Raw genomic sequence first — 25506 nt, 5'->3', positions numbered from 1 at the left:
ACTCCACCTATCATTATTATCATGAATGATTATTATATCATTATCGTAACCGACGCTGTTGCTCGACCTCTGCTGTAGGTACATCTGCACAAATAGCGCAATGCTCCTTTATCCCCAAAGGCCTGGAATTCGATGAGGAACATGCCATCAGGATGAAACTTGCCACCACGATCCTCAATTGACTAAACACACAACATTGCACAGGTCCTGCCATGTGATTTTATCTCCGCTGCTCACTCTTTCTTGAACGCAAACAGATCCTTGTCTCGCTGTTGACACAGATATTTGCTTAGCAACGGTTGCAAGGTCATTTGACGATCAGGCACAGGAAACCTCGGTGTGAAACAGATGAAGTGATAGTCGGTGAGTCCGTGAGTGACCTATTTGGGATGTGGGGGTAACTGGGCCAACGTTACGTGGCCCGTCTCCGTCACCGTCTCTCACGCGCATCCCCACACACACCCCCAGCCTTGCCCGCGCAACCACCATTGGTGGTCAGACCTTCAGCCTCTCTGCCCCCCATCCATCCCTCGCCTCCTTCGAGAGCCCCATCTCAAGACCCTCCTCTTCGACCAACCGCTCATTCGGTCACCCCCCCCACCCCCAACACTCCCCACCCTCCACCCCCTCCTGATCCCAACCCCACAGCTCGGGTTCAAATCCCTGACTGTCCAGGGCCTTGGGACATCCTCCTGACGTGAAAGGCGCCGTGTAAACATCATGTGTTGTCAGCGTAAAGAAATCCAGTTGCCTCCCCCACCTCACACACACCCCCCAACTTCAGCACGACAAACAAAACACTTATCGAGTCAAACTCCGAAGCCAGAGTGGGGGGGAAGGGGGCGGGAGAGGGGGTGGGAGGTGACTGTAGACACGGTTGAAAGAGTCTCAGATGGACATTTAACTCACCCCATGACAATAATAATAATAATAATAGTCCTTGCGTGATACAGCGCCTTATCACGTCTTCGCAACGTCTCAAAGCGCTTCGCTTATGGGACGTGGGATATTTGCGCGATCTCAGCTGGTGCAATGGGTTACCCCCCACGCCCGGTTTGCACTTGAAAGCCAGTCACTACATTTGACATTTGATAAGCTGAGAGCACTTCGAGAGATATCGCCCTGAGTGCTGTGCAAACGAACGTTTGTTATTTACAAGGGGAACAAGGAGAGGAAATTGGATCTCCGAAAGGATACAGATAACGAGAGATCCAATCGATTGAGCACACAGACCAGTGACTAGGAAAAGACCCCCTGGGTTTTTTCCATGCTCCATCCGCCACAAGAACTACAACTTGACGGCGGAGAGGGGTGGGGTGGGGGGGGAACGAGGGTCAAACAGGAGGCCGGAGCCTGCCTATTGGGGGCAGCGGCTGGTGGAGTTGGTGGGGGGGGGGGTGAGCAGGTGGGAGAGGGCGGGAGGGAGGGAGGGAGGTGCGAGGGCGCGGAGGGGTTTGAAAACCAGTGAGAGGAGCTTGAAGTCGATCCGTTCGGTGACGGGGGGCTATGGACTCCTGTCATAGAGGCGGGAAAGGGTAGTAGAACCACAAGCATCGTCAAAGAACTTCACTCATCCGTGGAGTTCCCCGTGGCTCAGGGGTTAGAGCCCTCACCGGACGAACGAGAGGACCCGGGTTCGATTCCCGGGCGGGTCAGGTCAGGGCGAAACATCGGGCAAGATTCCCTACTCCCCCCCACCCCCCCAACCCCACACACACACACACGCCTCTGTTTACCAGCAGTCGGTAGGAAACCGGTCGTTAGTTTCCGGGGGTAATAATCCCTTCAAAATAAAATAACGGTCCCTTCAACCCGGCGGCTGCTTGTGGGGGAACGCCGCTGTGCGCCATCGGCTGCCGCGTTCCGCCCACGAAACACACAGTCACTCCGCTTTACAGCGTGTCCCGCGAAGCGCTTTGGGACGCGATGAGGCGCCGGATCAAATGCGAGGATCGTTACGATCATTTCAACTCCGCGCTTTCGAATGCACAACACGCGCTCCACTTGTGGAGTCCTGTAGCTCAGCGGTTAGAGCACTCGCTTTTCAAGTGAGAGACCTGAGTTCAATTCCAGGCAGAGGGCGAAACCTCGGGCAAGTTTCCTTACTCCACACAGAGCCTAATAATAATCCCTCCAAAAAAAACCCAAAACAATAATTAAATTGGTCATTTTCAATCTACGACTGTTTGTGGGACATTGCTGTGCGCAATTGGCCGCCGCGTTCGCCCACAAATATACAGTCAATTCACTTTACAGTGTGTTCTGTGAAGCGCTTTGGGACGTCCTCCCGACGTGAAAAGCGCTATATCAAATGCAAGGATTATTATTATTATTATTAATATTATTATTATTAAGCAACTTGAGTAACCTCGAGCTCACAGTTACACGAGAGGTACGTTGGGGGCTTTGAGGGATGGAACATTGACGATTTCAGTGGCTGTGAATGAGCTTCCGTCCGTAATAGATTTCTTCCAGCGTTTCTTTTCTTCGGGTTTCAATAGAAAGTCTTAATTTCAATAGAGTTTTCCCAGCGCAAGTCTGTTCTCTTGTTCGGACGGTTACCAAGGAGTTCGGTCTTGATCTCTTCCAGAAGGAGGGGGACAAATCATATAATGTTGCCAAGCTAACGATGTGCTTTCGTCTGTGAACAGTCACCGAGGATTAAGTGTCGGGAGATTTAATCCACCAGCCAGCTCCAAAGCAAATTTTAATTAAGTGAGACTTTGCAACTCGCTCTGCTCACTGAGCACCGAGCAAACTGGACACAGACGGAGGCCCCAAAATGTAGTTTCTTCACACGTCCGACCCATCGATTCTTCAGATGGGTTCGGTCGCTCTTTACTTGTTTGTTTGCTGTGGGACCTGTGGTTGAGGAGTTTTTCTCCTAATGACCGCAATAATAATAATAATAATAATAATAATAATAACATTTGACACGTCTTTCGAGACGTCTCAAAGCGCTTCACGGGATGCACTTTAAAGTGTAGTGACTGTGTATTTTGCGGGCGAAACGCGGCAGCCAATTGCGCACAGCAGCGTCCGACTAACAACCGGGTTCCTACTGACTGCCGGTAAACAGAGGCGCGCGTGTGTGTGTGTGTGCGTGTGTGTGTGTGCGTGCGTGTGTGTGTGCGTAGAGGAAGGAAACTTGCCCAACATTTTGGCCCTGACCTGACCCGCCCGGGAATCGAACCCATTCAGAAATTATATAGCATAGCTTCTGCCTGGAAGTGAGTATCCATTGCATTAGAGTGCAGTATCATAGTGTGGCCATTTATACCATGAAGGCCCCATGGCAATTATTTCCCAATGATACAAAACTCAGACCTGATCAATGTTCCTCTTCATCCAAATCTAATTCATCTCATCGGCAATGAGGGCCCAGGAGTGAGGGACTTCAGTCATCAGGAGAGGATAGAGAAGCTCGGATTATTCTCCCTGGAGTAGAGATGGGACGTCCTCCCGACGTGAAAAGCGCTATATCAAATGCAAGGATTATTATTATTATTATTATGGTTAAGAGGAGACTTAATAGAAGTTTTCAAAATTATGAGGGGATTCGATAGGGTGAACAATGAGGAACTATTCCCACTGGCGATCGGGAGGGTCGGTAACCCGAGGGCACCGATTTATAATAGTTGTTAAAAGAAACAGAGGGGAGGGGAGGAGAAACGTTCTCACACAGCGAGTTGTTGGGATCTGGAATGCATTGCCTGAAAGGCCGGTGGGAATCGATTCGATAAGTTCTTTTAAGAGAGTAGATAATTAATTGGGGAGGACAAGTTTGCAGGGCTATGGGGAGAGAGCGGGGGAGTGGGGTTGATCAGGGCTGTGGGGAGAGAGCGGGGGAGTGGGGTTGATCAGGGCTATGGGGAGAGAGCGGGGGAGTGGGGTTGATCAGGGCTATAGGGAGAGCGGGGGAGTGGGGTTGATCAGGGCTGTGGGGAGAGAGCGGGGGAGTGGGGTTGATCAGGGCTATGGGAGAGAGCGGGGGAGTGGGGTTGATCAGGGCTATAGGGAGAGCGGGGGAGTGGGGTTGATCAGGGCTGTGGGGAGAGAGCGGGGGAGTGGGGTTGATCAGGGCTGTGGGGAGAGAGCGGGGGAGTGGGGTTGATCAGGGCTATGGGGAGAGCGCGGGGGAGTGGGGTTCATTTGGAAGCTCTTTTCAAAGAGCGGCACAGACACGATGGGCCGAATTGCCTCCTTCTGTGCTGTATAATTCTCTGATTCTCTGAAATCTGATACCTTGGGACGATGGCTCCCATCTCTGGCCCAGTGGCTAAGTCTTGGGCTCTATCTATCTGTGGAGTCCTGGAGTAGGTTTGCTCAGTCAGTATGGGGCACGGCTCTTCTGACCCGGTATTTACCTGCAGGACTTATCGCAACGTAGTACTGTGCGGCTCTACATCAGGACCTTCTGGTTCCGTTCACGATTTGCAGCACCGTCTTGTGTGATCCCGTTCGTTGAGTCATTCCAGTATCTCCGCGCGCACAGACGTACATTCCCCGAGAGGTTTCGTGCAGCTGTTTCTAAGCTGCTTCGCGCGGGTTTGCGTCATCATGTTCCATTTGCCCACCTTTCTACACAAAGGCACAGACAGGTCTGTCGTTAAGTCCTGTGGAGTTCCCCGGAGCTCAGGGGTTCGAGCCCTCGCCTCGCAAGTGAGGGGACCTGGGTTCGATTCCCGGGCGGGTCAGGTCAGGGCGAAACGTTGGGCAATTTTCCTTACTCCCCCCACCCCCCCCCCCCCCCCCACACACACACACACACACACACGCCTCTGGTTACCGGCAGTCAGTAGGAACCCGGTTGTTAGTCGATTGGCCGATCGCTTTTCCGTTGGGGCAATTATCCCTTCAAATAAAAGAAAATAATAATAATTCGGTCACTCAACGGGGGACGTCGCTGTGCGCAATCGGCTGCCGCGATTCTCCCACAAAACAAACAGTCACTACGCCCTACGGTATATTGCGTGAAGCGCTTTGAGACGTCTCGAAGACGCGATAAGGCGCTGTATCAAGTGCAAATCTCTCTCTCTCTCTCCCTCGTCTCTCTCGCTGAGTGCAGGTAACTGGCAGAGCCTCACCCGCTGCACAAAACTGTTTCTTAGTTTTCTCTCTCGACGCAGGTCGATATATCGGGGGAGCGAAGTGTGCGTGAGGACCAGCAGTCGGAGGCAGTTAGAATCTGCGGCTGTCCCGCCTGGCGTGGAATCCAACAGAAAAAAAAGACCGGTGCCATGAACAACACAGCCACACATTTTTTGATCTCGACCCCAGCTGTACACACTTGGAAAGCCTTGGAAAACACAAGGCATCAGACAGGACATTAACAGGTTGGCTTCCCTTCACCCCCCGCCGCAGATAAACAAGCTCACGATGCAAACGCGACCGGCAATAGAATTGCGACCAAGGCTCGTTTCGCACCAACCAATAAGGATTAAAAATACTTTGACGCAACGGCGGAGCAGATGAATACATCAGGGCCTGCAGTCCAAAAGTTATTACCTGCAATCAATCCCAGATGTTTTCATTGCTGAACGAGGCGCAGATCAGTCAGTCTCCCCACGTTTCGTTTTTTTTTATGGCCGTGTTTCGCAGGGACTCTATTATCGACCCTCCGAAAGAAAAAAAAACCCAGAGCAAGAGGAACGGTTTGGGCTGGAAATTGATCGAGCGGTGGGGGGGGGGAAAAGGTACCGGCCAGGATTCCAGTCTGGGGAGCAGAAGCCCGGCCAAAAATGGAGCTGAGACTCAACGATTGACTGCAGCGAAGCCTGTGTTCGGAAAACTTAAAGATCTGCCAAGATTTCTGATTGTTATTCAGAGCTCCCTGCTGGCACATCAGTGGATACGGGGTTAGGACGGTAATAATAATTATAATCATAGTAATAACAATCCTCGCATTTGATCCGGCGTCTTATCACGTCCTCGGGACTTCTCAAAGCGTTTCGCAGGATACGCACAGCAGCGTCCCCCCCGTCCCCCCCCCCCCTCCACAAACAGCCGCGGGGTTGAAGTGACCAAATTATTATTTTTATTTATTTTGAAGGGGTAATTACCCCCGGAAAAGCCATCCGCCAATTGACTAACAACCGGGTTCCTACTGACTGTGTGTGTGTGTGTGTGGGGGGGGGTGGGGGGGGTGGGGGGGAGGAAGGGAACTTGCCCAATGTTTCATCCCGACCTGACCCGCCCGGGAATCGAACCCGGGTCCTCTCGCTTGCGAGGCGAGGGCTCTAACCCCTGAGCTACAGGAATCTACACAGCCACCTCAGCAATGGGTCCCACCACCAACAGTCGCAGAACTCTGCTCTATTGCCCACCCCCATCCCCCCCACCCCCCATCCCCCCCACCCCCCCCCCCCACCCCCCCCACCCCCCCCCAACCCCCCAATGTCACTCCGCAATTTCGCAACAAAAATGTTCGCGGATCGGCACATTTCCTTCCCTCTCTGGCCCCGCCCTCGCTGGCCCCACGACCCTCCACACCCCTCGCCCCATTCAAACCCCCCTCTACCACCACCCCAAACCCCCCCACCCCCACCCCAACCCCTCGCCCATGTGATTGTGAGCCCTGTGAACCTCCGGCGTTTTTATGCCACGAGTTTGCCAGAAACGGTCAAAACGTCACCCAGTTGAACGCTCAGGGTTTGTGGCCCTTTCGGACCTCTGAAGACCTCCTCCCGCGCGAGAGAAACAACAACAACAACAAGATTCCATTTACAGAGCGCCTTTCACGTCGGGTGGACGTCCCAAGGCGCTGTACAGTTGGGTCAGGACCCGAGCATTGGGGGGAAATGGTCAGGGTGAGGGGAGGGGAGGGAAGGGAGGGAGCGAGGAGGGGGGAGAGAGTCGAGAGGGCAGCTGAAGGCACAGTCAAGGAGAAAACATGTGTCGCTTTCCTTTCGGCGCTGCCCGGGCCTCCCAAATAGCCTTATTGTTCGTGGTGCCAACCTGCCTTGTGTGGCATGACCGAAATGTGGCCTCTCATTTAACGCCGGGTGAATCCATCCATACACAAGAATCAGCCAGTCAGAATAACTCTTTGATTGGCTTGTCTTTTGCCCCGTTATGTTATGTTTTTCCCTCGAACGAGCACAGCGGGCCACAGCGGGGAAACTGCAACCGATGGGGACATTGTTAACGTGGGATTCGAGGCCAAGTGTTTGAAACCAGACCGACCGCACGCACAGCAAACTGTATTCCTCCCTCAACTCTCAACGGATTCACATGGTTATTATAATCATGGTAATGATAATAATCCTCGCATCTGACCTGGCGGCTCATCACGTCTTCGGGACGTCTCAAAGCGTTTCGCAGGACACACATACAAAGTGTAGTGACTGTATATTTTGTGGGCGAAACGCGGCAGCCAATCGCGCACAGCAGCGTCCCCCACAAACAGCCGTGGGTTGAAGTGACCAAATTATTATTATTATTTTTAAATTTCGAAGGGATTATTACCCCCCGGAAAAGCGATCCCCCAATCGACTAACAACCGGGTTCCTACTGAGGCGTCTGTGTGTGGGGGGGGAGGGGGGGGAGTAAGGAAACTTGCCCAATGTTTTGGCCTGACCTGACCCGCCCGGGAATCGAACCCGGGTCCTCTCGCTCGCGAGGCGAGGGCTCGAACCCCTGAGCTCCGGGGAACTCCACAATAGTCTGAGTGACTGAACCCCTTTGTACGGGGAACAGTGAAGCATCGCTCTCTGTTGCAGCTCTTTCTTATTAAAGGGCTATATAGTAGGAATTCCCGTTTGAAAGAGGGTTTACTGGATCCCCTCAATGCTTCGAGACCTCCCCCTGAGTCCCCTTAAAGCCTCTTCTGAGGCCCATTTTGCCTAAAGTTGCCATAGTGGGGGACGGGTGATGGTGATAGAGTTATGGGACATGTCTTTACACCTCCAATACACCTCTTACAATCTCGAGGAGTCCCATAGCACACAGCTCCCCCCCACCCCAACCCCCTCTTTTTTGTTGGCCCGGCCGGGTGTCTGACACACACGGAAACCCATCACCGTTGCTTAAGAGTCTCCAAACCCAACTGAGAACTCCCCACATCCCCCCCACACCTGGAAACCCCAGAGATAGATCGTTGGAATGGAACCGCTCTCTCTCTCTCTCTCTCTCTCTCCCCCCCTGGAGGGACGCCCCCTGCTTATCTAATTCCGGAGAGTATTAGTCACAGGTTGGCGAGAGCCAAGGCTTGTGGTGGGGTGTGGGGGTGGGCGGGGGGAGCCCAGAGTGTGCGTTGGGGTAACTGCTGGAGTCTAACCAGCTAAACCCACACATAGCTTGGCCATCGAGAGAGAGAGAGAGAGAGAGAGAGAGAGAGAGAGAGAGAGCACTGTCTGGCCAAGCTTTCCCGCTGCTTGTCCTGCTCGGACCCCCCTCCCCGTTAGTTAGGGCTTTGGCTGTGGGGTTACCAGGAGCTGAGGGGGAGGATATCCGGCCCCCAGTGACTGGTCGGCCCTTCCAGGTCCTGCCCATGAGCCGGGCCGGGCTGTGCTGCCATCAGCAGCGAGTGCCCCGGGACACCGCGGCCCCTCCCGGCTCAGGAACCGTTCCGAGCTTTGGGCTGTGGACCATGGAGCTGAAGTTCCCGGTGCTGTACCCGGTGCTGTACGCCTTTCACCTGACAGACTGCGGGCGAGACTGGAAGCAGACCCAGAAGGAAAGGCGTGCGCTAACGCACTCAAACACACGGAGATTAAAACGAACCCTTTCGCCATTTCGATACAAACAACATCTGTTTCTGTGCTGCGGGGAATAAAACTACCAGTTTCCACTTTTCGGAGAAAAAATAACATCTGTATACGGCAACGCAGCACATTAAATCATTATTATTATTTATTGCAGCAGACAGTAGTCCTGTGGATATCCAGGAGGGAGAGTTGGTTCGCTGATGAAATGTTTTCTCATCTCCCGTGGATCACTGTGAATGGTTGCCTTGTTCTCGTGGCCAACGCTCTCTCTCTCTCTGACAGCGGGCAGTGACCTTTTTTTTTGTTCGCCGGTTTATCAGACGGGGGTGGGGATGGGGGAGGGGGTGGGGGGTGGTGGGGGGGGGGAATCCTTTCCCAGCTACGACAAACATGTGTTTAATACGTCCATCGTCTTACCCCAACCTGCGCAACGGGAATAATATTATTATTAATAATAATAATAATCCTCGCCTTTAATACAGCGCCTCATCACGTCTCCGAGACGTCTCAAAGCGCTTCTGGGGACACACTGTAAAGTGGAGTGACTGTGTGTTTTGTGGGCGAAACGCGGCGGCCAATCGCGCACAGCACAAACTGTCGTGGATTGAGTGACCGAATTATTATTATTGTCATTATTTATTTTGAAGGGATTACTACCCCCAGAAAAGTGATCCAACAATCAGCCAACAACCGGGTTCCTACTGACTGCTGGTAAACAGAGGTGTGTGTGTGTGTGTAGGGGGGGGGGTGTTGGGGGGGGAATAAGGAAACTTACCCAACGTTTCGCCCTGACCTGACCCGCCCGGGAATCGAACCCGGGTCCTCTGGCTTGCGAGGCGAGGGCTCGAACCTCTAGTACCTGTTAAAAGCTTTTTTTTATTAGGTGGGGAATAAACAGCCCGGGTTCCCAATCCTGATCTCCAGCCTTAGACGCTGCGCTGAACGATGGAAAGGTGTGGATTCCAGGGTATCTGACAATTCTGACAACCTCCTGAGTCAACAAGTTCTTTCTGCACGTTCCCTTTGCGTCTTGTTGCTCACAAACCCGAGACAGATTGCCACAGAGCTGAATTATTAAACTGCCTGTTTGTTATCAGGAACAATGCAAGTCTTTTGTACCAGAGTCCTTTCAGAATATACTACACCAGGTCTAATACTAACAGAAAAACATTGGGAAGTTTCCTTACTCCACACACACACACACACACACACACACACACATACACAGCGCCTCTGGTTACCGGCGGTCAGTAGGAACCCGGTTGTTAGTCGATTGGCGGATCGCTTTCCGGGGGTAATAATCCCTTCAAAATAAATAAATAATAATCATTTTGTCGCTTCAATCCACGGCTGTTTGTGGGGGACGCCGCTGTGCGCAATCGGCTGCCGCGTTTCGCCCACACAATACACAGTCACTCCACTTTACAGGGCATCCAGTGAAGCACTTTGAGACGTGTTGAAGGCCCGATAAGGCGCTGCGTCAAATGCGAGGGCTGTTACTATTAATATTCTTATTATAATACGAGCAGCTATTGAAGCAGGATTATTTCTAATCAAAATCGTGACAAGCGTTAGGTGTTTAATTGCTAACGTTTCCTAACGTTTTGATTTTATCGGCAGGAGCAGTTCAAATAGACCGTGAATGAATCCAGTTCTGGATACATCCTTCTGTCAAAAAGTAAATCAGAGCATTTATTAGATAGGAAAATATTAGGTATCTCCCTTGAGTTTATGCTAACAACTTACCAGGGAACTAATTAATCAATTGACTGCTTCAAAGCACAGACGGGCAGAGTTTTATAGGATGATGATAATGAACAGAATTAAATAATAATGGTAATGATCCTTGTGTTCGATGCAGCGCCTTCGAGACGTCTCAAATCGAACGTTATAGGAGTAAATGTAGAGACGCAGCTCGACAAACGCGCCGTAGCTGGTCCATTCCAAGCCGTGCAAAGGAACTGAGGGAACTTGTTCCGTATTCGAGACGTCCCAAAGCGCTTCACAGAATGTACTGTGAGGTGGAGTGACTGTGTATTTTGTGCGGGCGAAAGGCGGCAGCCAATTGCGCGCAGCTGCGTCCCCATAAACGGTTAAACCCCAATAGCGCAAGGAAGCCATTGGAGAGGAGAGCGCAATCTCTGAGCCATTGACACAAGAACCGTCAAACTCACTCACTCACTCACTCACTCACTCACTCACTGCCTCACCCACACACTCGCTCAACCACCCACCCACCCACCCACCCACCCACTCACTCACTCACTCACTCACTCACTGCCTCACCCACACACTCGCTCAACCACCCACCCACCCACCCACCCACTCACTCACTCACTCACTCACTCACTCACTCACTCACTCACTCACTCACTCACTCACTCACTCACTCACTCACTCACCCACCCACTCACTCACCCACCCACTCACTCACTCACTCACCCACCCACTCACTCACTCACTCACTCACCCACCCACTCACTCACTCACTCACTCTTTAGGGGGGGCTTTCTCCCTCTCACGATTGGGGGAGGTGGGGGTGGGGGGGGGGGGGGGAACCGAGTGACCGGGAAGTCCTTGAAAAGAGGAAAGAGTTAACAGAAGAAATTTCAATCCCCAGCGGTGAGATTTGAAGGCAAATCCTGTTACCCGATGCACAGTGCAGTCCCGCGCCGACCGCCAATTGAAAAGGAATGTGTTTGGCAAAGGCCAGGAAGTCACATGGATCTCCACGTGCTCCTGTGCCTGAGAAGAACAAAGTATTGGAAGCGAGGGCCGGGCGCGTGGAGATGAATGAAAGCGTGCAGGGAGGAGAGGAGGGGGAGGAGGGGGAGGAGAGGAGGGGGAGGAGGGGGAGGAGGAGAGAGGGGAGGGTTTTGTTCGATTGCTTTCCGAATAGAACAGTCAAGCTTTCTACTCTACCCAACAAATGGTGCGGACAGGAAGTCTCTGTTATCCTGTTATCACTCCAGCATTTCTACTGTTCCATATGGCCTACAGATGTACGGACCATTCCCGAACGTGAAGTTGACTTCAATGTCGGGGCTTAAACCCCAGAACCTTGGTGACCCGTTGGTGCGAGGTGGGCTGGTACCGTTTACCAATCTGTAGTGACTGTGTGTGTTGCGGGCGAAACGCGGCAGCCAATTGCCCACAGCAGCGTTCCCCCCACAAACAGCCGCGGGTTGAGTGACGGAATTGTTATTATTTATTTTTGAAGGGGTTATTGCACCCGGAAAAGTGATCCGTGTGTGTGTGTGTGGGGGGGGGGAATGGGGGGGAAGTAAGGAAACTTGCCCAATAGTTTCGCCCTGACCTGACCCGCCCGGGAATCGAACCCGGGTCCTCTCGCCCGCCAGGCGAGGAGGGCTCTAAATGCTGAGCTACAGTAAACATTTTATTGGGTCGTTCCCATCATCCAAAACACACCAGAATTCATTCAAATATACTGCGTATTAATTGATCCCATTACAAATGCTTCCCTGTGGAGCACATCGCGCTATAGCTGTGCAATTTAGAAAGGCAACACATGCTAAACAGTCCCAGATGCAACGACTACATGTTCGATAGCCGACAAAATACATGGATATATTTTTCCAGCCCATGGCTGAACAGAGGAGGAAAGACTTATTCAAAACACGAGACGCCTCTTGAGAGAGAGAGAGAAAAAAAAACCCTCCTTCTTTGGCCCGAAGAATATCACTTTTCAGCCCAGAACTGTTCTGGGAACTCTTTGACGTTCCTGAAGATTAAAGAGATCTCTGACACTTTGCAAAACATTTCAAAGCCATTCGATTTCCCGTTGAAATAGCACGGCACGGCTTCGAAGCACTTCGAGAACGTCTTGTAAGGGAGAGCGTTGACGTTCTGTCGTTAAGAACAGGCGCGTGTGGCGTTCCCCGTAGCTCAGTGGTTAGAGCGAGAGAGGGAGAGACCTGGGTTCGATTGCCGGGCGGGACAGGTCAGCGCGAAACCCTGGGCAAGTTTCCTTACCCCACAAATTGCTCCTCCTTACTTTTTTCCGGGAGTAACAATCCCTTCAAAAAAAAAATAATAATAATAAATCGGTCACTTGAATCCACCGCTGTTTGTGGGGACGGATGCTGCTGTGCGCAATTGGCTGCCGCGTTTCGCCCACAAAATGCGCAGTCACTACACTCTACAGTAGGTCCTGCGAAGCGGTTTGAGAACCTCTCGAAGAGGTGATAAGGCGCTGTATCGAATGCGAGGATTATTATTATTATTATTATTATTACTATTATTATTATCCACAGTATGAGTTACTTTAGGAAAATGTGAGGAATGGTACAGGTATTCTATCGTTGTGTATGTGCTCGCGTGTGTGTGCGTGTGTGCATGTGTGTGCGCGCGCGTGTGTGTGTGTGCATGTGTGTACGACTACATTAGTAAGTTCAGTTACGTTTATAATAAGGAGCTCCACCGGTAATCATTTCCATATGAATTCTTTGAATACTCCTTAAAATCACTGACGCCACTTTTCAATCATAATCATATGGTTCCCTTTCAAGATGCCTTTCATTTCAGACGAGGCAGGCAGCCTGCTCTTTGTAAAGCTGCGTTCTCCGTATAATAAAAGTCTTAAAATAAATATGTTTCGGTTAAAGTGGAGGGAACATATTGCAATAAATAATGCAGTCCAAAGCGGCCAGGAATGTGGGTACATTTATGGGTGGCTCCTTTTTTTTTTCAGGCAACTTGAGACATTTTTGCCGTCTGCAATCAAACCCATTCATTATTCGACTATATTTAGGGTTATAAACCATACCTCCTGTGCTATCGATGCCCACAGCAAAATATATTGGCCGGTGGCTGTGTGGGACCCGGTCTCCCGCTCTGCAAATACTGTACAAGTATTTGTATATATTCCCTCTGCCTCTCTCCCTCCATCGTCTCCTTCAAACCCTGTCTCAAGACCCTCCTTTTCGACCACGCCTTTGGTCGCCCTCCTCTCCCCCACCCTCCTTGTCCTCCACCCCTTCCTGAGCCCAACCCCCAGCTCGGGTCCAAATCCCTGACTGTCCAGCGCCTTGGGATGTCCTCCTGACGTGAAAGGCGCTGAGTAAATGTCATTTTGCGTTGCATTTAGGCTTATTCCCCTGAAAAATATACAGTCCACAATTCGCTCACAAAACACACAGTCACTACACTTTACAGTGTATCTTGTGAAGCGCTTTGAGACGTCTCGAAGACGAGATGAGGCGCCGGGTCAAATGCCGGGATTATTATTATTATTATTATTATTATTATTATAAAAGCACCTGTTTTTCGTGCGTGAAACATAGGTGGCATTTTATTAATGAGCTGTTGTCAGTTTATTTGCTGCTAAACCCGTTCGTTAAATAATCACCGTGAAGTGTAAGCATTTCTTTGAACTGAAGAGGAAGTTCCTGTTTGAGAAGAGTCCTGGAAATTTCCTTAGATTTCGTTGGCTGCTCACCAGCCCGAGAACAGGGAATGCTTTCAACTGAAACCTCCTCAACACCTCGAGGAATGCTATGGTCCAGTGCTTGAAGCCGCAGAGCAGACCACAGTTAATCCGGTCTTAAAATTCCCTTCTAATAATAATAATAATAATAATAATAATCCTTGCATTTTATATAGCGCCTCATGGGCCACAAAATGCACAGTCACTACACTTTACAGTGTATCCTGGGAAGCGCTTTGAGACGTCTCAAAGACGTGATGAGGCACCGGGTCAAACGCCGGGATTATTATTATTAACATCACAACTTCGAGAATTCTCAAAGCGCTTCACGGAATGCATTGTCAAGTGTCAAGTGACTGTGTATTCTGTGGGCGAAACGGGGCAGCCAATTGCGCACGGCGGCGTCCCCGCAAACAGCCGGGGGCTGAAGCGACCGAATTAATATTATTATCATTATTTATTTTGTAGGGATTATTACCCCCCGGAAAAGTGATCCCCCCAATCGATTAACAACCGGGTTTCTACTGACCGCCGGTAACCGGTGTGCGTGTGCGTGTGTGTGTGTGTGGGGTGGGGGGTGGGAGGGGGGGCGTAAGGAAACTTGCCCAATGTTTCGCCCTGACCTGACCCGCCCTGGAATCGAACCCGGGTCCACTTGCTTGCGTGGCGAGGGCTCTAACCCCTGAGCGACAGGAAGCTCCGCAGGTCAATGACAGGCAGTGTCAGAGCGCTGAGATAAGACTCATGCAGTGAAAACAAACTTGTGACCAAAACAACCTGAAGTTCAGGCTGAGTCGCCGCTCTTCAAATATCCGAATGTCTATCGCAACAGTCAACGATAAAAGTTCAAGTGGATCCTAATTATGTTTAGCTTGAATTTTCTTTGGCTCCGAAAAAAAATCAGTCATCAGCAAACTATTCGACGGTGATCGATAACGCGGCGCATCAGCCGGACACGCTGATAGCAATCCTCGCGTTTGACCCGGCGCCTCATCACGGCTTCGAGACGTCTCAAAGCGCTTCGCAAGGATACGCCGTAAAGCGTAGTGACTGTGTGCTTCGCGGGTGAAACGCGGCAGCCGATTGATTGCGCACAGCAGCGTCGCCCACAAACAGCCGCGGGTTGAGTAACCAAATTATTATTATTATTATTTTTTTTGAAGGGATTATTATCGCCGGAAACGCGATCCGCCAATCGACTAACAACCGGGTTCCTACTGACTGCCGGTAACCAGAGGCGTATGTGTGTGTGTGTGTGTGTGGGGGGGAAGTAGGGAAACTTGCCCAACATTTCGCCCTGACCTGACCCGCCCGGGAATCGAACCCCGGGTCCTCTCGCTCGCGAGGCGAGGGCTCGAACCCCTGAGCTACAGGACGTGCTCTAACCGGAATTACCGTGAAGCTTGAGCGATCGAGTCTGGTCCGTGCGATCAAGAAACCCACCAGACCATCCTTCTGACCGTTGGGCCGTCCATTTGATGCTTGTGAAGATATCCACAGCCGCGGCAGGAAGTGGTTAGGAACACACAGCTCCAATCCTTGTCTGTTCAACACATGTGGGAAAGGATCGTTCCCTGAATAATGCCGCGTTTCATCACATTATTCCGATAGAACCTTCAGCCACAAAATCTCACTCGTTGGGATACTGACACACAGCGACGAGGAAGGCCCAGAGATCACTGTAATAATAATAATAATCATTGCATTTGTTACGGTGACCTGTATTTCCAAGGAAGTATGTGGATGTCAGAGTCCAGAAATTCCATTCAATCTTATAATAATAATGATAATAATCCTCGCATTTGACCCGGCGCCTTATCACGTCTTCGAGACGTCTCGAAGCGCTTCACAGGATACACTTTAAAGTGTAGTGACTGTGTGGTTTGTGGACGAAACGCGGCAGCCAATTGCGCACAGCAGCGTCCCCACAAACAGCCGTGGGTTGAAGTGACCGAATTATTATTATTTTCTTTTTTTTGAAGGGATTATTACCCCCGGAAAAGCGATCGGCCAACCGGGTTCCTACTGACTGCTGGTAAACAGAGGCGTGTGTGTGTGCGTGTGGGGTGGGGGGGGGGTGGGGGGGGGGGAGTAAGGAAACTTGCCCAACGTTTCGCCCTGACTTGACCCACCTGGGAAACGAACCCGGGCCCTCTCGCTCGCGAGGCGAGGGCTCGAACCCCTGAGCTCCGGGGAACTCCATATATAACCGAGAGGCTCAAAGTGACTATGTTCCCATTGGAGAAAGGTATTCAATCTCTCAGCAGTGACACTCAGTGAGGGATGTGTTCGTGAGAAAGTTATTGAAGGTTACGCAGATATGGTCAGGGAGTGAAGAGTGTCATCCATCATTCTCAGTTGGATTTGCACCAAGCTCCCGGACAAAATGGACATAATTTAACTAACTCCACCGTCAAGAGCTCTATTTTTAGCACCTTCTTTGGCTCCCAGCGAAGTGCAAACTGTCCTCTGTCGCTCTTCAGAAAAACAAACTGACATTCTCAAACCGATTGGTGGAAACGACCATCTTGTGACCATCTTTGACTGCAGCAAGTTCCAGTCTTAAGGTTAGAACAAAAAAGAGATTGCTCCGGATTGCTGCAGGTAGAGCGCTCACATTTTGCTCTCTTAAATATGATCCAAAAACGAGAATAAGAATAATGTTTGCACTTAACGTAGCTCCATATCCTGTCCCCATTCGAGACGGCTCGAAAAGCACCTCACAGAATATATTGTCAAGGGAATTGACTGTTTATTTTGTGGCCGAAAGGCAGAGAAAGGCATTTGTTGTTGTCGGTGGTGGTGGTGGTGGTGGTGGTGGTGAGGAGCCATGACTAGCGAAACAGGTCCTGGTACAGGGTAGGATGGGACCCAACGATGACAAGGGCACAAGTCAATGGTTTGGGGAAGAGCTGGTGGCGAATCTCTTATTGCTAAGTGTCCAACAAGCTCGTGTGTGTCACGCAAACTTGTCGAGACCCCCGAAGTAATAATAATAATAATAATAGAGCACTATTTAAGAAGGGTGGGAGAGAAAATAGGGAAAACTATAGACCAGTTAGTTTGACGTCAGTTGTAGGGAAAATTCTTGAGTCCTTAATAAAAGACGTAGTTATGGGATACCTGGAAGACCATAAAAAGATTAGGCAGAGTCAACATGGCTTTACAAAAGGGAAGTCATGCTTGACTAACCTTTTAGAATTTTTTGAGGATGTACCCAGGAGGTTGGAGAAGGGGGAACCAGTAGATGTGGTATATTTGGATTTTAGGAAGGCATTTGACAAGGTGCCACACAAAAGGCTGTTACTCAAGATCAAGGCCCACGGGATTAATGGGACAATATTAACATGGATAGAAGAGTGGCTATCGGGTAGAAAGCAGAGAGTAGTGATAAACGGATCATTCTCGAATTGGCAGGAGATGTAACTAGTGGAGTGCCACAAGGATCAGTGCCTCGGCCTCAGCTATTTACCATTTACATCAATGATCTGGACGAGGACATTGAATGTAATGTGTCTAAATTCGCGGATGATACTAAACTCGGCAGCAGAGTGAGCTCTCAGGATGATGCAAAAAGATTGCAACGGGATATAGATAGGCGCGGGGAGTGGGCAAGTAGGTGGCAGATGGAATTCAATGTTAGCAAGTGTGAGATTATTCACCTCGTAGCAAGAATAAAAGAACAGATTATTTTCTGGAAGGGGAGAAGTTAGATAGTGTTAGTATTCAAAGGGATTTGGGTGTCCTTGTACACCAGTCCCAAAAAGTTAGTTTGCAGTGCAGCAGCAACTGAGAAGGCGAACGGCAGTTAGCGTTCATTGCCAAAGGTTTAGAATATAAGAGTAGGGAAGTCTCGCTGCAGCTATATAGGGCCCTGGTGAGACCGCACCGAGAGTATTGTGTGCAGTGTTGGTCTCCTTATTTAAAAAAGGACATACTTGCCCGAGAGGGGGTGCAGCGTAGATTCACTCGGTTAGTTCCTGGGATGAGGGGACTGACCTATGAGGAGAGGCTGAATAAACTGGGGCTGTATTCTCTAGAGTACAGAATTAGGGGGGATCTTATTGAAACATATAAGATTCTTAAAGGGCTGATAAAGTAGACACTGAGGGTCTGTTTCCCCGGTGGGAGAATCTATAACCAGGGGTCACAGTCTGAAAATTAAGGGTCAGCCTTTTGGAACAGAGTTGAGAAAACATTTCTTCACTCAGAGGGCAGTGACTTTATGGAGTTCACTACCCCAGAAGGCTGTAGATGCTCAGTCCTTGATAATGTTCAAGGCTGTGACTGATCGATTCTTGAAAAATAGAGGGATTAGGGGATATGGGGATAGGGCGGGTAATCAGAGTTAAGTGAGAAGATCAGCCGTGATCTTATTGAATGGCGGAGCACAGGCACGAAGGGCCGAATGGCCGACTCCTGCTCCTAATTCTTATGTTCTTATGTTCTTAAATTCTCATGTTTCCCGTACAGCTTCCAAAGGCAAAATTATAGAAAGATTTCGATTGATTTCTTGGGGGGTATTTGGTGCATTCGATGCATTAGCAATAGAAGCGAGTCCAGGAACCGAAGGTGAATAGAAAAGCCGCTGATTCAGCCGAGCTTTCCCGTCGAAAGGCCAGGGCTAATCCGATAAAAGATGAAATTCCTATTTATACTCACTGATGAATTATTGAGACCAACACTGACGCTGGAATAAATGCCCTCAGTTTAGTGTTTGTTCCAACACCAAGGACGTCTCAAAATGAGTTTAAATTATATTTTAAAATAATATTCGCTCTGCCGTGCGCAATTGGTTCTGCTGTGCGCAATTTCGCCCACAAAATACACAGTCACTAACTTTGTCCTGTGAAGCATTTGAGACATCTCGAAGATGTGATCAGGCGCCGTATCAAATGTAGGGATTATTATAATTATAATTATTATTATTAGTGGAAGGAATCGACAAACTCGATCACAGATCGACAGAGCGTAGTAAAAGATATTCAAAACAAGAGAAATAGGTTTAACAGAGGATCACGTGTTCGGAGATGTTATTTCATGCCGAGAATTCCCACATACTGAGTCGCAGATCACATTGCAGCACGACGGGAAACTTCATATTAAAATAATAATAATAATCCTTGCGTTTGACACAGCTTTGATCTTCGAGACGCCTCAAAGTGCTTCACAGCATATATTAACGCACCGTAAAGCGCAGTGACTGTATATTTTGCGGGCGAAGCCCGGCAGCCAATTGCGCACAGAGTCGTCCCCACGAACAGCTCAGTGGGTTGAGTGACCAAAATTATAATTTTTTTTGAAGGGATTGTTACCCCCGGAAATAACGTGCGCGCGCGCGTGTGTGTGCGCGTGTGTGTGCGTGTGTGTGCGCATGTGTGTGCGTGTGTGTGGAGTAACGAAACTTAAGCTCTCGCCCGGGAATCGAACCCGGGTCCTCTCTCGCTTGCGAGGGCTCTAACCGCTGGAATCGCAGGAAGCGATGGACGACAGCTGAGGAAAGGGGTTTGAGGAAGAAACGGACGAGCAGGAAAACATCTGAAAAGGAACATCTCGACCCAAAAAAAAAAGGAACGGTGTGGGGGGGGGGGGGGGTGGGGGGGGTTTGCAAAAGGAAAAGAGATCGCTTTAAAAACAAACCCCAGATGGAAATGTCTTCATTGTCACAGTTGAGAAGATGGAGGATGGATGTGTTCTGTGACATGGGGTGGGGGGGGGGGTGGGGGTGGTGGGGGGTGGGGGGGGGGATGAGTGATTGTGGAGTAAGAGTGAACTGATTCACTGACCCCTGGAGAAACTGCTCGGGAGAGAATCGGAAAGCCAGGTGTGTGCGCGGCAGCAAGAGAGATAACCATTATTTACGGGGGAAAAAAAATTCTTGGCCGCAGTAGAGAGTCATAGCGACTGTAGGTCCGGTGGGTTGGGGTGGGGGGAGTGGGGGGGGAATCCAGGACAACGAGGATGGGGGGCATCATCTTAAAATTAGAGCCAGGCCATTTAGGAGTGAAATCAGGGGCAACTTTCCACCCAAAGGATCTCTCTCTCCCCCTCTCTCCCCAAAAGGCTGTGGATTGTGGCTGTGGGATCCATTCATTCACATCTTCCACACGGAGCTGGAGAGATGTTTGTCAGGTCAGGGGATCGAGGGATATGGGGTAAACGCGGGGCAATTGGGGTTGAGGTACAGGTCAGGCCTGATCTTATAAAATGGCGGAACAGGCTCGAGGGGCTGAATGGCCTCCTCCCGTTGCTATGTAACAACGAACTGAGGGCGTCATATGGGGAACATATGGAGAACATACTCTGATTCAAGAACAAATAAATAACTAATACTCGCATTTAATTCCAGCAGCTCACCCTGTTGTTAAGTCTTAAACTGTTTCGCACCGTGACTTACTTCGAAGTTTACCGATTGATATGTAGGCACCTGATATCCACCAGCAATGTAGTAATGATCCTGGCATTCGATGCAGCGCCATCGAGACGTCTCAAAGCGCTTCACAGGGCTCGGCTGTAAAGTGTCGTGACTGTTAATTCCTGGTCGAGACGCGGCAGCCAATTGCGCACAGCAGTGTCCCCACAATTGAGCGACCAAATTATTATTATTTACTGTGAAGGGATTATTACTCCCGGAAAGCCGTCCGCCAATCGACTAACAACCGGTAACCAGAGGTGCGCGCGCGTGCGCGTGTGTGCGCGTGTGTGTGCGCGTGTGTGTGCGTGTGTGGAGTAAGGAAACTTGCCCAATGTTTCGCCCTGACCCGAACCGAACCGCCCCGCCCCGGGAATCGAACCCGCGAGGCGAGGGCTCTAACCCCTGAGCTACGGGGAACTCCACAAACAGCAAGGAAACGAGTGGCGTACAAGCCAATTGGACTGCAAAAAAAGAAAAAAAAAACACCAAGAAAGAAGAAAAGAAACAAGAGACGTACGTATTACAATAAGGTTTCCACGATATCTGGTGGATGGCGCCCGACCGGCCGACCGGCCGACCGGCGGCTCTCGATAGATGACCGAACGGAAAAATAGTCGGACTTTCGTTATGTTTGCGACAACGGAATGAAGAAAGCATAAGGGTTGTTGTAATCCAATGGCTAAAAGTTCAGGCTTCAGGAAGGAGCACAGAATGCGTGGAGGCAGGAATAAACCAATGACTTCCAGATTGTACTTCAAAACCCAAGGGATCGGAGCACACAAACAGCTTTTGCACTAACGCACTGTATCTCCGGTCAGACTAAATTCCAAAGGATTTAGAGAAAGTCCATCCCCCCCCCCACACCACCACCGTCCCACCCTTTCAGGAACGCTCAGCTACGCGCAATTAATAAAAACCGTCAGGTAACTGTAACAGTACGATTTGGGTCTGGGAGCGGAATTGCCTTCTGACCGTGCACTTTCTTTTTCAAGCCGAAACACACAGTCACTACACTTTATGTGGGACGTGTGGGACTGTTTGTGGGGACGCCGCTGCGCGCAATTGGCTGCCGCGTTCGCCCACAAATATACAGTCAATTCACTTTACAGTGTGTTCTGTGAAGCGCTTTGGGATGTAGAGAAAACGTGATAAGGCGCTGTATCAAATGCAAAGATTATTATTATTATTATTATTATTATTATTAAACAAAGACCTTTATGAACCACTTTGACTTGGAATAATGTGAGGTGAGACTCGAACGCGGGATTCCCTGATGTTCAGGCTACGTTTTGCGACGTCTTCGAAAAGCTATTTTTATATCTTCGCGCTGCACAGTTCGAAACAAACAAATAAAAAGGATAAGAATAATAACTTGGTCGCTTCACACCGCGACTGTTTTATCAATCAATTAATTAACAATGAATTATTTTATTCATTGTTAATTACGGCGGTTTTATTCAGAATGAAATAATAATAATGAATATAATTAATGGCTTAGTGACAAAACAGTGGTAATTAATAACTCGTAAAATAATGAATTACTTATACAATAAAATAATTAATAAAATTAATTCATTGATAAAGTAATTATGATCATTTTAATGTCTCAGGGTGGAATCGCAGAGCGAGTGGGGAGGCGGGAGATCATTTTTAGAAGGATTTTGAAGGCAAGGAGAGAAAAGAGGGGCAAACAAATTTTGGGGGGGGAGAGCGGCAGAGAGCAGAGGCATCATAACTGAGCCACAAAAAGTGGGGCAGAGGGGGTGAGCGACACACCCCAACAACAACAGCAACAGATTACATTTGTATAGCGCCTTTCAGGTCGCGAGGACGTCCCAAGGCGTCGGACCCAAACTTGAAGAGTGGAGTATGAGCGGGACAATAATCATCATCATAATAATAATACTAATAATAATAATAATAATCCTCGCTTTTGACCCGGCGCTTCATCACGTCATCAAGACGTCTCAAAGCGCTTTAGGATACACCGTAAAGTGCAGCGACTTTGTCTTTTGTGGGCGAAACCCGGCAGCCATGGGGTTGAAGCCACCGAATTATTATTTTTTTTGGAAGGGATTATTACCCCCGGAAAAGCGATCCCCCGATCGACTAACAACCGGGTTCCTACTGACTGTGTGTGTGTGGGGGGGGGGAAACTTGCCCAACGTTTCGCCCCGACCTGACCCGCCCGGGAATCGAGCCCCGGGTCCTCTCGCTCGCGAGGCGGGGGCTCGAACCCCTGAGCTCCGGGACACACACTCAGCGTAAGCTGTCTGAATCACCAGTGTTCGGCGAAGTGCTGGACTTGCTCTTGGCCCTCTGAGCGAGACAGACACCTGTTTCTTGGCCGTGAAATCGTTTGAAGAGTTTCCTCTGGATATGACAAACACTGGGGGTATTTCACTCCCCCCCCCCCCCCCACCCCCGCCCCACAAGCCACAAGATGATTCCCTTCTGCCCGGCAAACCTGGCTCACGCTCCATTCTCCTGACACACCAAGTCACGGGCCGATATTTCTGACGCACATCAAGATGCTTCACATTTCTCGAAAATTATAAAATCCAGATGCTGCGTTTTTTTCTAATAAGTCGCTCTTTACATCGCCCCCTCGGGATCCTTTTTTTTCCCCCTCTCACACCCCTGCGATCTCTCCCGGATCACGTGAGTGTGAACGTCCCGAAGGCTTTCGATTCGGTAGGAGTTTTCTCTGTCGCTCGGGGGTTCGAGCCCTCGCCTCGCAAGCGAGAGAGGGACCCGGGTCCGGTTCCCGGGCGGGTCGGGTTAGGGCGAAACGTTGGGGAAGTTTCCCTACTCCCCCCCACCTCCCCAACCCCCCCCACACACACACACACACACACAGTCAGTAGGAACCCGGTTGTTAGTCGATCGGGGGATGGCTTTTCCGGGGGTAATAATCCCTTCCAAAAAAAAATAACGATAATAATTTGGTCGCTCAACCCACGGCTGTTTGCGGGGGACGCTGCTGTGCGCAATTGGCTGCGGTTTCGCCCACAAAACATACAGTCACTACACTTGACAGTATATCCTGTGAAGCGCTTTGAGACGTCTCGAAGACGTGATGAGGCGCCGGGTCAAATGCCGGGATTATTATTATTATTAAATAAGTTATTACCAAACCACCCCCAGTTGAAAATTCTCGTCCTCACCTTCAAAGCCCTCCGCGGCTTTGCCCTCTGCTGCCTCTGTGACCTGCGAACCCCTTACCAACCTGTCCTCTCCCTCCCTCGCCTCCTTCAAGGCCCGTCTCAAGACCCTCCTCCTCGACCGTGCCGTCGGTCACCCTCCTACTACCCCCACCCTCCCCGCCCTCCACCCCCTCCTGATCTCAACCACCTCCCCACGCCCGCGTCCTAATGCCTAAACCGTTCAGCGCCTTGAGACGTCCTCCCGAGGTGAAAAGCCCTCTGCAAACGGAATTGTGTAAAGTATTTTATTTCTCCCTAGAATTTCATCTGCCAAGGCCATCCGAGGAGGATGGAATGGCAATGACTTGGCCTCGGAATGAATTTGGGGCACAATAGGTTAACGAAAAAGTCTGTTGGCCTTCTCCGAGTCCAATTCCGACTCCAAAAGAGCTGGAAAAATTCCTCCGAAGCCCAATGATAATGTAGCATGAGCTGAAGGAGTTAGCAGACTAACTTAGGGTGATTGTGTTACTGATTTTGACAGCAAAATGTTTTGGATGGTTTTGGAGGGTGTCATCGATACATTCCAAGCTCTGGCCGACATTTCAAGCGTGAAGGAACCGTGTCCACTCGGGTTGGTGATGAGACAAGACATTTGTGCGTCTGTCACACACCTGATGGTGGGCTTCACAAAGAGAGGTCACATCGTTTACTCGAACAATAATAATCCTTACCTTTGTTCTGGCGCTTTTCGCGTCTTCCAGACGTCTCCCTCCCTCCTTCCCTCCCTCCCTCCCTCCCTCCCTCGCCGACCTCTTTACTCCCACCAAACTCAGTCACGCTCTCCCTCAATCCCTCCGCCTCGCCTCGACTGTATGTTTTTATTTTATATATTTTGTCTTTAATCTAATGCAGTGGAGTTCCCTGTAGCTCAGGGGATAAAGCCCTCGCCTCGCTGGGTCAAATGCAGGGATTATCCTTACTATTATTATTATTATTATTAATTCTCCAGCAGGATATTAAGAAAGGAGCAAATCTGATCAACACTGCCATCTGGAGCCCTGTAACAGATACAACAAACTTCCGCTAAATGGTTTTGACGCTGATAAAATCCAGTCCAACGTCTTCGAAACAGATTGCTCAGATAACTGTTGAGTTACCCCACTCCAGGAAGGAGATTTATAGCTTTGGAACGAGCGCAGAATAGACGGACAACGACTTTGCCGGCGGATAAGTGGATGCAGAGATTGGGAAAGATTAGATAGGATGAATTTTTCTTTCTGGAGAGAGAGAGGATCTGATAGAGATATTTGAGACAACGAAGGTATTCAATAACGAGGACATTAATATGGGATGTTTCCATTTTTTGATGAGTCCGAAACGTAAGGGAATCAATATAAGGTGATGATGATAATCCCGGCATTTGACCCGGCGCCTCATCACGTCTTCGAGACGTCTCAAAGCGCTTCAAAGGATACACTGTAAAATGTAGTGACTGTGTATTTTGAGGGCGAAACGCGGCAGCCGATTGCGCACAACAACAACAACAACAACAAGATTACATGTGTATAGCGCCTCTCACGTCAGGAGGATGTCCCAAGGTGCTGAACAGTGGCAGCATTTCAGACCCGAGCTGGGGTTGAGGGGGGGGGGGGGGAGAGGGGTGGGGTGGGGAAGGGGGTGACTGATGGTCTGGTCGAAGAGGAGGGTCTTGAGGAGGGACTTGAAGGAGGCTAAAGGGGGGGGTGATTGGAGTGACCGGGGGATGGAATTCCAGAGGTTGGGGGCAGA

General features: G+C 50.0%; 1 long non-coding RNA gene across 1 annotated transcript; it reads right to left on the bottom strand.

The window, feature by feature from the left end:
• Positions 1–4422: 4422 nt before the first annotated feature.
• LOC121851039 lies at positions 4423–24464 on the bottom strand. Its single transcript, XR_006085821.1, has 3 exons — positions 24450–24464; positions 15598–15833; positions 4423–4581 (listed from the first exon to the last, which is right to left on the bottom strand). It is a non-coding gene; the product is annotated as an uncharacterized LOC121851039 (long non-coding RNA).
• Between the last annotated feature and the right edge of the window lie 1042 nt (positions 24465–25506).

The sequence above is a fragment of the Callorhinchus milii genome, unplaced genomic scaffold, assembly GCF_018977255.1.
Source record: "Callorhinchus milii isolate IMCB2004 unplaced genomic scaffold, IMCB_Cmil_1.0 Scaffold28, whole genome shotgun sequence".
NCBI lineage: Eukaryota > Metazoa > Chordata > Chondrichthyes > Chimaeriformes > Callorhinchidae > Callorhinchus > Callorhinchus milii.
This window is presented reverse-complemented; position numbering and strand designations above follow the sequence as displayed.